Here is a 15,108-nt window from a genome sequence, read left to right as displayed (position 1 = left end):
AAAATAAGTAGCAATCTTATTTCACAAAACCTCAGCATTTTTTTTCTGGAAAATGGAGAAGTTTTTAAATTTTCTGGAAATTAGAGTGGAGTGACCTACACGCCTCATTCCTCTGAAGCCACATGTGGCAGCTCCTGTCTTGCAGCTTCTCTGTGACACTACCCTTTCCTTCTCTTTTTCCTGAACCAAGCCTGCCCTGCAGGTTACCTTAACTGATCCTGATTTCTTCAGTCTTGTAAATCCCTGGAAGGTGCTACTTGCTGGCATTTGAAAAATAAACACACCACTAGGCTATTAACACACTTTTTTTCCCTAGTGTGATTTTTACAAGACTGCATTTTAAAGAGCCTTTGTAAAAGCAATGCATGTGCCTAATTATTAGTAACAAATGCCATGTACTTAGCAAACTGAAAATGCAATGATTTCTTAGAATTCTAAATGCTAATGAATTAACCTAAAAATCCAGATCTGGGTTACTTGTTGCTCCTTCTATACACTTTATAGAATTCCATTATAGAGTAACAATCAATTGAGAAAGCAATTCAAGTCAGAAGTGCTACCTTATTCATAGGAACATTATGAAATCAATTAACCTAGTAATGGCATCTGCCAGTTCATTTTTAAGAAAGGTTCAGTAGCAATAAAATTAAACTACAGTCATAAATTTTTCTCTGTTCTAGGTATTGAAGGAAGAAAAATACTAAAAATGTTTTTTAATTTTGTCTTTAACATTAATCAGATTGCTTTAAGAAGCTCAGAAATGGGTTAGGCTATCAAATGAGAAATCTGTTCTGAAGCATTTCCCAGTTAAGTGAAAATTATTTTTACATAACCTTTCTTAATTGCTGAAAGTGCAATTACCTTCACGTATTTACCCTCTGTTTAGTGACAAAATGAAATAAATCCACACTGCTACATTTTACATCATGGTTCTTCTGCTTGACTTTCCCTCACCAGTTTATCTTCAGACTATTAAACATAAGATAATTTCAGATGTTCGCAAAATAAGAAGGGAAGAAAAAGAATAAAACCAATTGGTTAATGATGAGAAAAATCAAGACTGCATGAAAGAATGTTTGCCTCATAATGTTTGCAGTATATTCAGACAGTCATTTTTTTTAACGTAGAAAGAAATCAAAGGAGCAGCTTATGTTGTTGTTGTTAAAAGAAAATTAGCTGTGTTTTTTGTCTTTCTATCCATCTTTAATGAAATTGCTTCCAGTAACATTGAAGTAAGATTAAAAATAAAAATATATGTACCCCAATTTAACGATAACTTGCATATAGAACTTTTTACCATGTTGCAATAGCAATAACCTTGGATAAAATGTAAAATTTGTACTTCATACTGAATGAAGGAAAAAGCAATCTAATTTCAGTTCTCTTGTTGATTATATAGATGGCACTGCAAGTTAGTAACATGTCAAAGATAAAAATTTCACATTTCAAATTGCTATAAAATCTTATTTTCAATGGGCTTATTTTCCAAACGATGTTTTTAATGTTTACATGATCATAAGAAAAACCACTGGATCAATTTCATCTGTTACATCTTTAATGACTTATTTTCTATTCCTAGAGTTTTGTTGTCTTATGTTTGGGCTTGCTACATTTTTGCCATACATATTCTGTGCTGATTAGACTTTTAAAAAATATTACTGATTCAAATGCTATTACAAGTGAGGTTATGATTTATTAAATTGGTACCACTGGAATATCTGAGATGGTACTGAATCATAAAAGAGTCTGGTCTTCTAGCTTTAATATTTTGGATGATCATGCTTGGGAGGTTTTAAATGTCATTGTTTGAGATATTCCAAATTATTTGAAAAGCTTCAGACAAGAGGTATAATAGCCTTGCAGCACTCATGTTCCCATGGCAATCTGTGAAAGAAAACCAAGCTCTACTCTTTCAGTTAAAGCCAATTTAATCCTTTGAATTAAAGAGCTATATCCAACTTTATATAGCTGAGAAGTCAGGAAACATGAACTTTTGGAACTCTCTCTCAGGATATGATTTTAAGAGGAAAAAGTTGATAAAATACCATTTGTGTAATTTATTTAATCTCCCATAACTATTTTTCAAGGGAATGCAAAAATGTCAAGAATAGGAATTTCAGTGTTTATTGGTTGCTTCAAGCCTGGTGAAGACTATAAATCAAAATGATGCAATACATTTCCTAAGAAATCCAACAGTTTTCTCTAGTCCCAGAAGTTGCATAACACATTTCTTCATCAAAACTTAAACAATCAAATTAAAATATACATTACTCAGAAAGCAGTGCTCTTTCCAAAATTCTGAAACTTGATAATATCTTATAATCTAGCATATACCACTTTCTACCATTTCATAAGCTTAAACCCCCTCTACGACAAATCTCAGGATATTTCTAGAGATGCATTTTTTTAAATTTATCCATACAGGCAGCATTCATTAAGACCCAACGGAACCTCAAGCATTGTACTAGATCTGGGAAAAATAAAAAGGAATAACAAAATATTGTCCATGATCTGAGAACTCACTCACTGGGTGGAGAAAGACAGATGTGCAAACAGTACTGGCCCTACAGTATATAAAATCAAATATTGAAACACAATGTAGTACAAAGTAGAGATAAGTATACAGCATGCTTTGTGAATGCCAAGGAAAGAGTAACTAATTCTGTTAGATGGAACAATGGAAGCCTTAAAATTAGAAGGGATATTTGAGCTGGATCTTGAGAGATAAACAGGATTTTATGAATCAGAAAAGGGGCCAGCTTCATAGGAAGCTGAATCTATTTGCACAGACACAGAAGAACAAAGAGCTTTTCTGGTTTGTAAAAGATCATCAGTGGTGTTAAAGTAGAGGCTGTATTTGAAGGAGATTGTTGACAGGTAAACCTGGAAAAGCAGGAGGGTCATACAAAGAAAAAACACACATACCAAGTTAAGGGGTTTGCAATTTATTTGATTAATGGTGACTGAATGGGGGCTTTAAGCCTAAAACTTGTATAGTGAAACTTGTGTTTTAGAAAAATCATTCCCAGAAGAGCATAGAGAGAAAACTAACACGGCAAGAAATTGATTATAAACAGGGCAGATAAAGGGTGGTGCCAAACAATGTATACGATTCTGAATGTTAGTATGATAAGGATGGAGAGAAAAACATGGATTCAAGTGTTTCTTAGGATACTGGATGGAGTCACACTGAAAACAAGAAAAGAAATACACAGGGACAGGAATATTGTAGAAAATGGAGGAGAGGAAGGATAGTGAGATTAGTTTTGGACACCTTAAGCTTAAACTGTCTTAGAGAGACATAAAAGTTATCCAGTAGATCAGAGATCAGCAAACATTTTCTGTAAAGGGCCAGATAGTAAATATTTTTGGTTTTGTGAGACATATATAACTCTGGCATTCTGTCACGAAAGTAGTCATCGATGGTAAGTATATGAATGGGTGACTGCACTCCGATTACATTTACTTACAAGACCAGGGCCTTTGGCCACTGTTTGCCAAACCCTTCTGTAAAGTGTTGAAAATATCTGACTTTTGCAAAAATGCCATTGTCTTAGGTGGGTTCCCTCTGAACAGATGCTAGGAAAGAGGTGCATGCAGGGGTTTACTGAGGAATGCACGACAAATATAAAGAAGTAAGGAATGTAGGCTTGAGCAGAAGTAGAACTGGAACGAGTGGTGTGCTGGTAACAGTTTAGCAAGTTCTCCAAGAAAAAAAAAATCCTTGATTCCTAGCATTTGCTGATTTCCATGATGTAGTTAATTCTTTCAAACCAACAGCACAAACTCACTGAATGCAGAATTGGGAATGATGCAGGAAATTGCCTCTTGGCAGCCATTTGGAGCTGGCCCCACCTAGCGCACCACTGAACTGAACAATAATACGGGTACAACAGAGGCCTCAGCTGATCTCACACAGCATTCTGGAGCTCAGATTCTCTCCAGTTAGACCAAATTGAAACAAGAGGGCTAGGTCTTTATACCTCCATAGTCATTGGAGGTGAGCTGCCCAAGGAGAAGGCAGAGGAAAAAAAATCCCTTTAGCTAAGAACAATTCCTGGAGAGGAGTTAGCTCTGAAGCTTGAGGATGGAGGGTATCAACGCCATAAAGATTATCTTGGATGGACACCCCAGCACCCATAGACTACCAGGCAAGAGGCTGACTATGTTTGCCTGAAATTATATTTTCTTCAATTTTTTCGCAATATTTAGCTTCCCCAAAGAGTAGCAATTATAGTAGCAACTGTACCTGTCATGAAACTGCTATTTTATGAAATATCTTCTAAAACTGTCCACTGATTGATTGTTTATCAGCCAAACTGACTTGCTTTGCTAGATAAAATAATTGGGAAGTGAATAAGTTAAGCAATTCTCATACCATTTGGTACGATTAATGATAATACCAAAATTAACAGTCTCAACTATCATAGCTTTCATCCTTTGCTTAATGCAGTATGTTTCTTCTCATTAAGAGTCAACCTTAACTATAATAATGGGTGTGGGGCAGACCCACATTTGAAAAATGGTCCAACATCTTATTTTATAACTGACAAGTTATCTCAACCTCTTGGAGACTCATTTTCCAAATCTATATGTTGAAAATAACATCTATTTTGTTAATGTTTGATTTGATATTATATGTAATATGTATTTTAACAATGCTTATTATCATTTTCCATGTGCTCAGTCTGTTAATAGTAAAAATAATAACAATAACAATAACAACAAAATTCATGAATTATATCTCTTCCTCTACCTACGGTCTTATTTTCGTCCCTTTTTTCATAGGCAACCTTCTCAAAACTGGTGTCTACAAACAGTGCTTCTCAAACTTTAATATGCTTGGCAATCACCTGGATGTCTTGTTAAAATGCATATTCTGATGCAGTAGTTGTGATGAGGTGCTGAAATTCTACATCTCTAACAAGCACCTCAGTAGGGCTGGTGCCGTTGGTCCACAAACCACTGCTTGAATAGCAAGGCTCTGTTCCTTACTCCTCTGACACCGGGCTCAGAAAAGAGAACAGATAATAGAACAGCATTCACACCACTTGACTGCATAGCTCTAGTGATCACTTTACAGTCAAATCTAATGCATACATTTTAGTCTCTGACTTTGTTGAACTCTCAGCAGCCTTTGCTATTGCCAGCAATGTTGCTGTAGCCATTACCAGTCCTAAGTAGATAAATGCCACCTCATCCCCAAGACTCCACAACAGCTAGTGAAACTAAATTGGTTTCACTGCAATTTAAGAGATTTTTATCTTATCCCTATGAAACCATATAGTCATGTATATTCTTCCTTACACCTTTACATGGCTAATCTCTTCATTCTTTTGCCCAAAATTCAGACTCAGCCCTACTGAGAAATATTCCACTGATAGGAAAATGGAGAAATTGTGAAATTAAAAGAGCAAACCAAAAAAAAATCTTACATTTAAAACCAGAAAACAATATATATGCTCTTTTTATTAAAGCATTTTTTGTTGCATTTTTTTTCAAGAAAACTGTGAATCGTAAGTTAGTGCAATGTCAAGTAAATTCAAGACATTGACATGTTCTATTACCTGAGCAGATTAATGACCACACTGATCTTTAAAAAGGGGAAAGAGTATTGTTACACCCATACTAACAAGTACAGTTACTCTTTCCCTTCACATACCCCCCCAACACACATTATTCAGCTTAAAAGTTCCAAATGTTTATATACTACCATGAGAACATATAAAAATGGAAGAATAAGGATAACACAAAACCCACACTACGTAAGATTAGTAGATCAGTTATTTCAGTGTTCAAAGGATTCGAGGTAGATTTCAAAGTGAAAATTTCAAATGGGCTATGAATTGGTAGGAGAAAACTAAAATTTAGATTGAGTTTATGATCCAGTTAGGTGAGTATACAGGATCTTGCTGAAATTGAAGTCATCATGGAATAGATACAGCCTGGATACAAACATAGCAGACATCAGATCCATTCTATGTTTCAGGAAACTGAGGCAGGAACAAGTTAAACAACGTACCCAATATTACACAGTAAGAAAGTGACAAAGCTAGATTCCCTTTCAGGCAATATTATTATGTACACCGCACTTTTAATTCTTAAAGTATATTCCAGGCACCCTCCTTGGAATTGGGAGCATACAAAACCTAGCGAAATATTTATGAGTCTCTGCGCTCATGAAATATACAAATTTTTTATTTGACTGTGACCTTGTTTTTGCTGAGATTTGGAAAGAACTAAATTAAATATATAAAAGAAGGCTGCTAGAAGTGTGAAGCTGGGCACATTTTAGTGACATCTATTTGTCCCAAATCCAAGCGCACATTGATGGAATTAGAATCAACCTGAATCCCCAGATTACAGTTTAAGTGCCCTGTACACATATACTAGACGTATAAATATACATTCATACAAATGTACAAGGGGATACATATTAAATAAGTAGAGTCTCTTTCCCAAAATCATAAATATTCAAAAAAGATGCCTAAAAGGTTTAATATTTAAAATGGCTACTCAGAAGCCATTAGTTGTAAGAATGACATTTATAAGATATTACTCGGAGCACTTCATTACTTTGGCCACATCCCGAAGCAATCTTTAATAATTTCTTTAATGGGATGAGCACATCAGAACCATAATGAACCTCTTCAACTTTTTTTAATGGATATTTTATTATTTAAAATAGATATTTGCTTCTCTGTGTTTGAACCTCTTATAAAAATCCCACATCAGTCACACTGGATATTAAAAAATAAAAATAGAAACCAGTGGCACTTCCCTTGTGGCAAAGTGGTCAAGAATCCTCCTGCCAATGCAGGGGACACGGGTTTGAGCCCTGGTCCGGGAAGATCCCACATGCCGTGGAGCAACTAAGCCCATGCACCACAACTACTGAGCCTGCACTTTAGAGCCTGTGAGCCACAACTATTGAGCCCGTGTGCTGCAACTACTGAAGCCCCTGCGCCTAGAGCCTGTGCTCCTCAACAAGAGAAGCCACCGCAATGAGAAGCCTGCACACTGCAACAAAGAACAGCCCCACTCTCCGCAACTAGAGAAAGCCCACACACAGCAACAAAGACCCAACTCAGCTAATAAATAAATAAACATTTAAAAAAATAGAAACCAGCTCTCTTTATTTTGATCAATCAGATTCAAGTATATTTTTGAGCCAGTCAAGCCTAAGTATATTTCTGAGGAAACAGACATAGCACACAGAGCTAAAATACTTTCAAAATTCCAATACTTTTTTTCTTCCACAATGAGGCTTGGACATCTATAATAATTATAAATATCACATCAATCTCCTTTGGTTCTACTGGACACCAAGTGACATGATGAGATCACTGCTAGTGGATCCAGAGCAAAGCATGCATAGGGACATCACTGTGCCTTCATCCAAGAATAGGAATCCTCAGCTCACCCTTGTGTCTAAAATTTCTGCTTGAAATAGTAAATTCACTGTTGTCAATCAAGTGATGGGGCATATTTATTGAGTCAGTAAATTAGACCCATAAGCAATGTGGTAGACTTTTTATAGCCTGGAAACTATTGCAGAAAATGGAACAAAAAGATTTACAGCTATTAGGCTGGCATAGTCTTTGGAGTCGGGTGGCAAAAAAAATACTGAAGAAGTTTTCAGATTGAAATTGTAAACCTAATAACTAAGTAAGTCCTGAATTTAATTTTTATAGATGTTCGAGCCACATCTAAAAAACAAAACCGCTATAACACAGTCACCTTTTAAAACAACAACTTTCCTCTTTGTAACTGCATACATATGTTACTTACTTTTATACATCTAAACAAAATCAAATGTGATAAAAAATTATTATAGACACGTTCTTTATATAGCTTTATGTAAGTTTGCAGCATGTTATATAAAGTTTCTTTTTTTGATTACTAAAATGTGAGGAGGGTAGTTAGAGAGGAAAGGAAGGGAAAGACATACAGTTTTGTAGAGCTGACTTTTTTTCAAACTGTTTATAAGCTCTGATTTTTGAAATGCAAGGACGTTTTCAAATACAACATAGAATTGGAATGCAATAAATGCTTGATAAGAACAATTCTCAGTTAATGGTCCAGTCTTAGTGAATTGTGTTTCTACTACACACCAACTTCAAATCCTGTTAGCAAAAGGTGAAATATAAATGTAGAAGTAAATAAAAGAAACAGAAACACCATAACACTGGTTTATATTCCTTATGTAAAGTAATAGTGAATTCACTCCTTGCAAGAAAGCAAACAAATCTCACCTAGCTAACTTTTACATTTTATTATTGAGTCCTTGCTGCCGCTGCCTCTGAACCCTCCTCCTCCCAGTATAATGTTTTCTGCCTCACCTTGGCTTCCCTCACCATGCTGAAATGACAAGTAATCGATAGAAATTGCATAATAAAAGTCTATTTTGGGGGTAAAGGAGGGAATCTAATAACAAACTCTATTTCAACGTTAAGCAACAGGAGAATAAAAGTGCTATTTATCCAAATCCAGAGGGCTTGGGAATTGGTAGGCTAATTAATATCCACTTTAAGTTGTGGACCAAAAAAGTGACATATTCCTAATTTAAATATTTTGTTTTGACTTAAATTCAAAAGTGTACATTTGTATGCCCAGCTTTTGATATAGGGCCAAAGCTCTCTTTGGGTGTAGATTTGATTGTGGAGTTTAGAATCACCTATTTTAAATAAACCATACCCCAAATTTAACATCAGCTTAGAATTTCTCAAACTGTATCAAAAATATGGGTAAAACGCTTTTTTAAAAAATATTTATATCTCAGTCTTTTAGAGTTGACTTGCCCACATCCAATTCTACAGCTGTTTTTAAAATACTTTTTTCTTTCTTTCTTGAGTCTTTCCAAAGTATTCAATTTAGATTTCATGACAACGGAAATTGTTTTTATTTTTGCATCCATATTCCACTGGCTTATTTAATAGGTAGTTGAATTTAATAATTCAACTTAGGGATAATCAATTGGCATAGTAGGGAAAAAACAAGGCTGACTCTAGTTAAGCACTGAACTCAAAGAGCAGGATCAGGAGTGGGAGGGGTCCTAGACAGGGGCCTCCTATCAATAAGCACTCAACCATGATTGCAATGAGAGACTGGTATGTTTTTCAAAGGGAATGAAGAATGTTGGTTAACCTGGTGAATCTATAAAGTGCAGATAGCTTAGTAGGGCTTCCAATATATTTATGATTAGGATACAGTGGTGCCTCATGAAATATAAGGTCAGGGGTACAGCTGTGACACAGAAGACAGAACCGCTGACTACAAGAAGCACTGGAGGAAACCCAGGAAGTGTCTGGTGGGAGAAGAGTGGCATGGCTACAGACAGTTCCTGCATGGTATTAATGCAGTGTGACTTACGTATATCTTAGCACAGATGAAATTTCTGTACTTTCTAATTACTTAAGAAAAAAAGACTGCCCCCAAGAATTTCTGGTTTAATCTCTCTCTCTTTCTCTCTCTCTCTCTCTCTCTCTCTCTATATATATATATATACTAAAAAGCTAAGTCTAAGACTTAAATTTTCTGACCACATTTCAAAGTCCCAGTGAAGGACTTTTATTTATTATGTGCCCACCTCAGTCCAAAACTATTTGTATTGGGAATGTCAAGCTTTTTAGTATAGACACAGCTGCTCTTTTAAAATATGCAGCAGTGGGGAGAATGTGCACAACTGGGGACAAAGCATTGAGGGTCCATCTCAGATAAGTTTTTTCAACACTGGGAAAATGGGAAAATCACAAGGAAGACTGAGTTTAAATAAAAATAATTCAAACTAGTGCTCCAGGCACAGTGGAAGCTTGAGACTCACAGGCTTAAAAACAAGCAAACAAAAGGGAAAACAAGGCAAGATCTCACTGAAATCATTAGGCCATGTTAGAAATTCTGCCAGGTTAGTTTTGAGTAACATAAGTTGCCATCAAAGAGTTTTAAGCGAAGGTATGATTTTATTTCAGTTAATGTTTTTAAAAAGATCATCCTGGTTGCAGTTTCTAAATTATTTCAGTAAAGACTCTCATGACAAATGCAGATGAGTTAAGAGAATAAGGGTGAGAGCCAAAAATCATGTAATTATTTATATTTAAAGTAAAGCAATTATAATAGGAAACATTATATTTGTGCAAAATACTTAATCTTTGTGGAGTTGTAATCAAATCAAGGGAAAAAAGCTGAAATCAGAATCTGTTCTATTCATTGGATAACCCTGAAAGGAGATGGCTTTGAATAGAGGCAGATAAAGTAATTGTCGGTCACCAGGTATATGGGGATCCTTCAGAGGATATTGTCTTTGAACCTTACAAAATTCTTATTCTACCTTAATCAGTTTTCCCAAACAGGTTGTGGTGCTATGCCAGTCCTTAGCAATTTACTCATTATGGGTGTTTGAGGACTGAACATAGATTTTTTATTTGACAAGATTTGGGCTTTTTGGCATAGAAGCGGGTATCGGGCTCTCTCATTCTAATGTTTCAAAGCCTTTGTTTTTGCAGTTTAGAAGATCTGAATGTGAGCTCTGAAACAATCCTTAAACATTCTGGGCTTTAATTTCTTCATAAATCAATGTAAAATAGGATATTACTACCTACGTCATAGAGTTATTTTGAGGTACCTCACTCCATACCTACTGAATAAAATGCACCCAATAAATGGCAGTTGTGCTTAATCCTGGTATTAAGCTTCCATAGCAAAAGCAGGTGACTTACAATATAAGAGAGTAAATAATAACATGATGTGCAAAACTTTACTGTCTGACCCTCTACTATATTTAACCAATTTACAAACTAAAGCGTAGTGGAGAATGAAACTGCTCTCAGCACATAAAAGCAGGTTTGGGATCAGCTTTAACCAAAGGACAAAATTCTTAGACTGATTTCAAAGGATGGTAACTCAAGTTACCTCAAGAAAAAAGTGCGATGATTTTAATAATGCCTGTAGACTGAATTGGAACAGAAGACATATAAACAAAGTGAGGCAACTCTAGACACAGGCTACTCTCTCCTGCTCTCTCTGAAACCATGGGATACCTCTCCTCCATTAGCCTCTCAATCTCCAAATGCATCTAATTATTGTCTCTCTTCTACTGGCTTATTTTCTTGTAGAAACTTACAGTCTCCACTCACTTTGTAACTTTAGCTTTCTCTGGGTCTTCTATTATTATTGATTCTACTTCTACTGCAAACTAGCAGTCTTCCTGTGTTTTTAATTCAATTCGCTCTAAGTTTGAGCTGCTTCATACAGTGATACAAGGACCATATGTTACAGCAAAGTAGGTAATCATATGATTTATGTACATTGTTTCATGACCTCTCAACTGTCACCTAGCATCTATAATCACCTACGTTTTAAGGAAATCTTTTTTACCGAAAGAAGTACCATCCAGTGGAAGTCACTGTTAGATCAAGCTCATTTTGACATCCATGAACGAAAGCTAGTTGCTGTTGTGCATTATCAATTCTTTATTAACAACTACAGTTAGTAATGCCTGAAATAGGATCACTATCAATTTGTTTATAATGTGAAGACTTAATGAGCAGGTTAATCAGAAACATTATCTCATAAGCAGGGAAAATTTAGCCCATTTTGGGCTCAGCATAGCTGTTTGGAATTGAAATCCAATTGTAGTCACTTAAATTGTAGTATCTGAATTCTGTTGACTTATCCTAGTTGTAAAAAGTCAGCATCCCTGCTCTCCTTCGTTTTTACTTTCCTAAATCTAACATGTTCTTTAACAATTCCAGAAAGCCCTATGGAGTGTCTCAAAAGTGCTCATGTAATACCTGTATTCCCACAGAAATTTCTATTTACGTGTATTTCTCCTCAACAGCTGTCTTGTTGATATTTGCTGCCCTCAAATCTCTCCAGAGAGGAAGGTCACCTCTGATCTGCTTCTTGAGCATGTTGGGAAGTCACCTTGCCTGAGACGTTGCTCTCTGGCATATCATAGAGGTGCAGAATATACACAAGATGCCCAACTATGCTGTGCTCCTTATGTATCTATATTCCACACACGCTTATCGAATCTGTATTGAGCTCTGGACACGGCATGAAGCACAGGGGATATAGCAGTACACAAGACACTTATTATAGTTGCCTTGAGGCATTTATAATCTAGAGGAAAAGAAAGAAATTTTAAGTCCCTGTTATGCTCATACTCAATGGGTTGGCTACTATAAAAAATAAATAAATGACAAGTGCTGGCAAGGATGTGGAGAAATTGGAACTCTTGTGCACTATTGGTGGGAATGTAAAAATGCAGTGCAGCCACTATGAAAATCATTATGGAGCTTCCTTAAAAAATTAAATATAGAATTACTATACAACCCAAAAAATTCACTTCTAAGTATATACTCAAAAGAATTGAAGGCAGAGTTTCTAAGAGATATTTGACCACCCCCTGTTTATAGCAGCATTATACACAATAGTCAAAAAGTGAAAGCAATTGAAGTGTCCATCAATAGATTAATCCGTAAACAAAATGTGGTACATACATACAATGGATGCTATTCAACCTTAAAAAGGAAGGAAATCCTGACATATACTACAACATGGATGAACTCTGAGGATATTATGCTAAGTGAAATAAGCCAGTCACAAAAAGATAAATACTGTATGATTCCACTTGTATGAGATACCCAGTGTAGTCAAATCCATAGAGACAGAATATAGAATGGTGGTTGCCAGGGGCTGGTAAGAGAAGTGAATGAGGAGCTGTTTAATGGGTTTAGAGTTTCAGTTTTGCAAGATGAAAACAACTCCGGAGATTGTTTGCACAACAGCATGAATGTACTTTACACCTCTAAATCGTATACTTAAAAATGGTTAATACGGTTAATTTTATGTTATGTATATTTTACTACAATTAATTTTTTTTTGAAAAAATCTCTGTTGTGTTTCTAGAGCCTTAAAGAGTCCCTTATTGTGATAAGGACAATACTGCACAACCCCAACTGCAGCTTGCACATTATCATCTGTCACATATGTCCCAGATCTCTCAAAAACCATCTCTAAAACTGTTTTTATATGAAATCCTTTTAGAGAATTCAGAGCCAATCCCCAAAGCTGAGAGAAAAACAGATACCATATCACTAACACCATGTGTAACCTTTTTCTCTTTGCTTTGAGTACCATAAGAACTTCCTTCTTTCAACTCCTTACCAAATTTCTGCTGCTTGGGCCAGTCTTACAGATGGATACCGGATAAGTAGGAAGGAAGGAAGAGAGCTGACAGCCTCACATGCCTGACTGCCTTCATCTGCATTGAGCCAAATGTGTTAAACCATAAATGGCCCATTCTCTTCCTTACACTTTGGCAAAGCACTCGTCGATGTAGAATTTCACATGAACAAGTGGGCTGAATATAAAAAGCCACTGTTCTCATTCTATATTCAGATCTTGAATAAATGCAATATGTCAATCAAAATTAAATTTAAAAATTCAGTTAATTCATGACAGCACCGTAGCATATTAAAGCCAGCATTTATTAAGAATTTAAAATGGGGACTTCCCTGGTGGTGCAGTGGTTAAGAATCCACCTGCCAATGCAAGGGACATGAGCCCTGATCTGGGAAGGTCCCACATGCCACAAAGCAACTAAGCCTGTGCACCACAACTACTGAGCCTGTGCTCTAGAGCCCATGAGCCACAAATACTGAGCCCACAAGCCACAACTACTGAGCCCGTGCACCGCAACTACTGAAGCCCATGCATGCGCGCAGAGCCTGTGTTCTACAACAAGGAAAGCCACCTCAACAAGAAGCCCGTGCACCGCAACAAAGAGTAGCCCCCTCTTGCCACAACTAGAGAAAAGCCCGTGCGCAGCAACAAAGACCCAAACATAGACAAAAATAAAAAATAAATAAAAATAAAATTAAAAAAAACTTAAAAGAATAAAATGGACTGGGCACTATTCTAAATGGTTTAAATGTATTTACTCATTTAATCTTCACAACAACCCTGTGAGCTGATGTTATGGTCTGCATTGTGAAAGTGAGAAAACAGGGACGTTAGGAATCTTGCCCAATGTCACACATAAACGGTGGACTGCAATTTTCACTTCAGCAAATCAGTTCCAAGAATAAGTAATCTTAATCATTACTCAGTACTGCTGGATGCAGAAAGTCTACAGAGGCGAAATTATTTCTCAAGATTAAACAGCCACAAACTGGAAGAGCCAGATCTCTTATTCCCAGTCCGATGACTTTCTTTCCTTTTTCATATGAAACTGTTCAAAGTAAGCATTTTGTAATCTCTCAATAAGACAAAGTAGTCCTATTGACTATAATATGAGAGTCTTCCCTGATTGTCATTATGGGAGGTTAGAATTTAAAGGATGGAGCTTAGTAATCAGACATTCCCCCCCTTCATCATATTATTCTCCTCTTTATGTTGATAGAATTACCTCAGATTATAACAGTTATTAATTTTACTGTAGTTCATTTAAGAGTTTATAATTCAAAGCAAACCATGCATCTTTCATTTGTCCGTAAATATTATCACTATTTAGATAAAGATTTTAAGTAGTGGAGCTAAATTAAAGCATAGCTAAAACAGAATTACAATTTTAATAATACCTTAAATTGAAATACACTTCTTTTAATATCATACATTAACTTTCTTCCTGCATGTTAAATGGAGTATGCCATAATGTATTTCTTATGTGGTCCTGAGATTTGATTAGGTGTGATATTACTAAACTTGTAACTTTCTTCTTCATTTTGTATGAGATGACTTTTTTGGTTGTTCTTTAGATTAGTAGCTAATAGGTTAAGTTTTTGAGAAAAGTAGCACACAGACATTTACTTAGAATAATAGTAGTTAGGGGAAAATGACACGGTATAGCTATAAGTTACTTATTCATCATTGTTATTTGGTTGGCACCACCACCCTGATAGTTTGGCACCTTTCCTTCTTCTAGGAATTAAAAAACTATTTGAGTTTATCAAACACATCATGTCACCAAAATGAGTATAAGTCATATTGTTCTATCACTGGTAGTATCACCGTTGCACAGAAAACTATCGTGTTTTGTTGTTTACTGTATGTAAACATGTAAAACAAAAGACAAACAAAAAAAACCTTGATAAAGACTTGGCTTTT

Source organism: Hippopotamus amphibius, chromosome 3 (genome assembly GCF_030028045.1).
Source record: "Hippopotamus amphibius kiboko isolate mHipAmp2 chromosome 3, mHipAmp2.hap2, whole genome shotgun sequence".
Lineage (NCBI taxonomy): Eukaryota > Metazoa > Chordata > Mammalia > Artiodactyla > Hippopotamidae > Hippopotamus > Hippopotamus amphibius.
The sequence above is the reverse complement of the archived record's forward strand: the minus strand, read 5'-3'. Positions refer to the sequence as shown.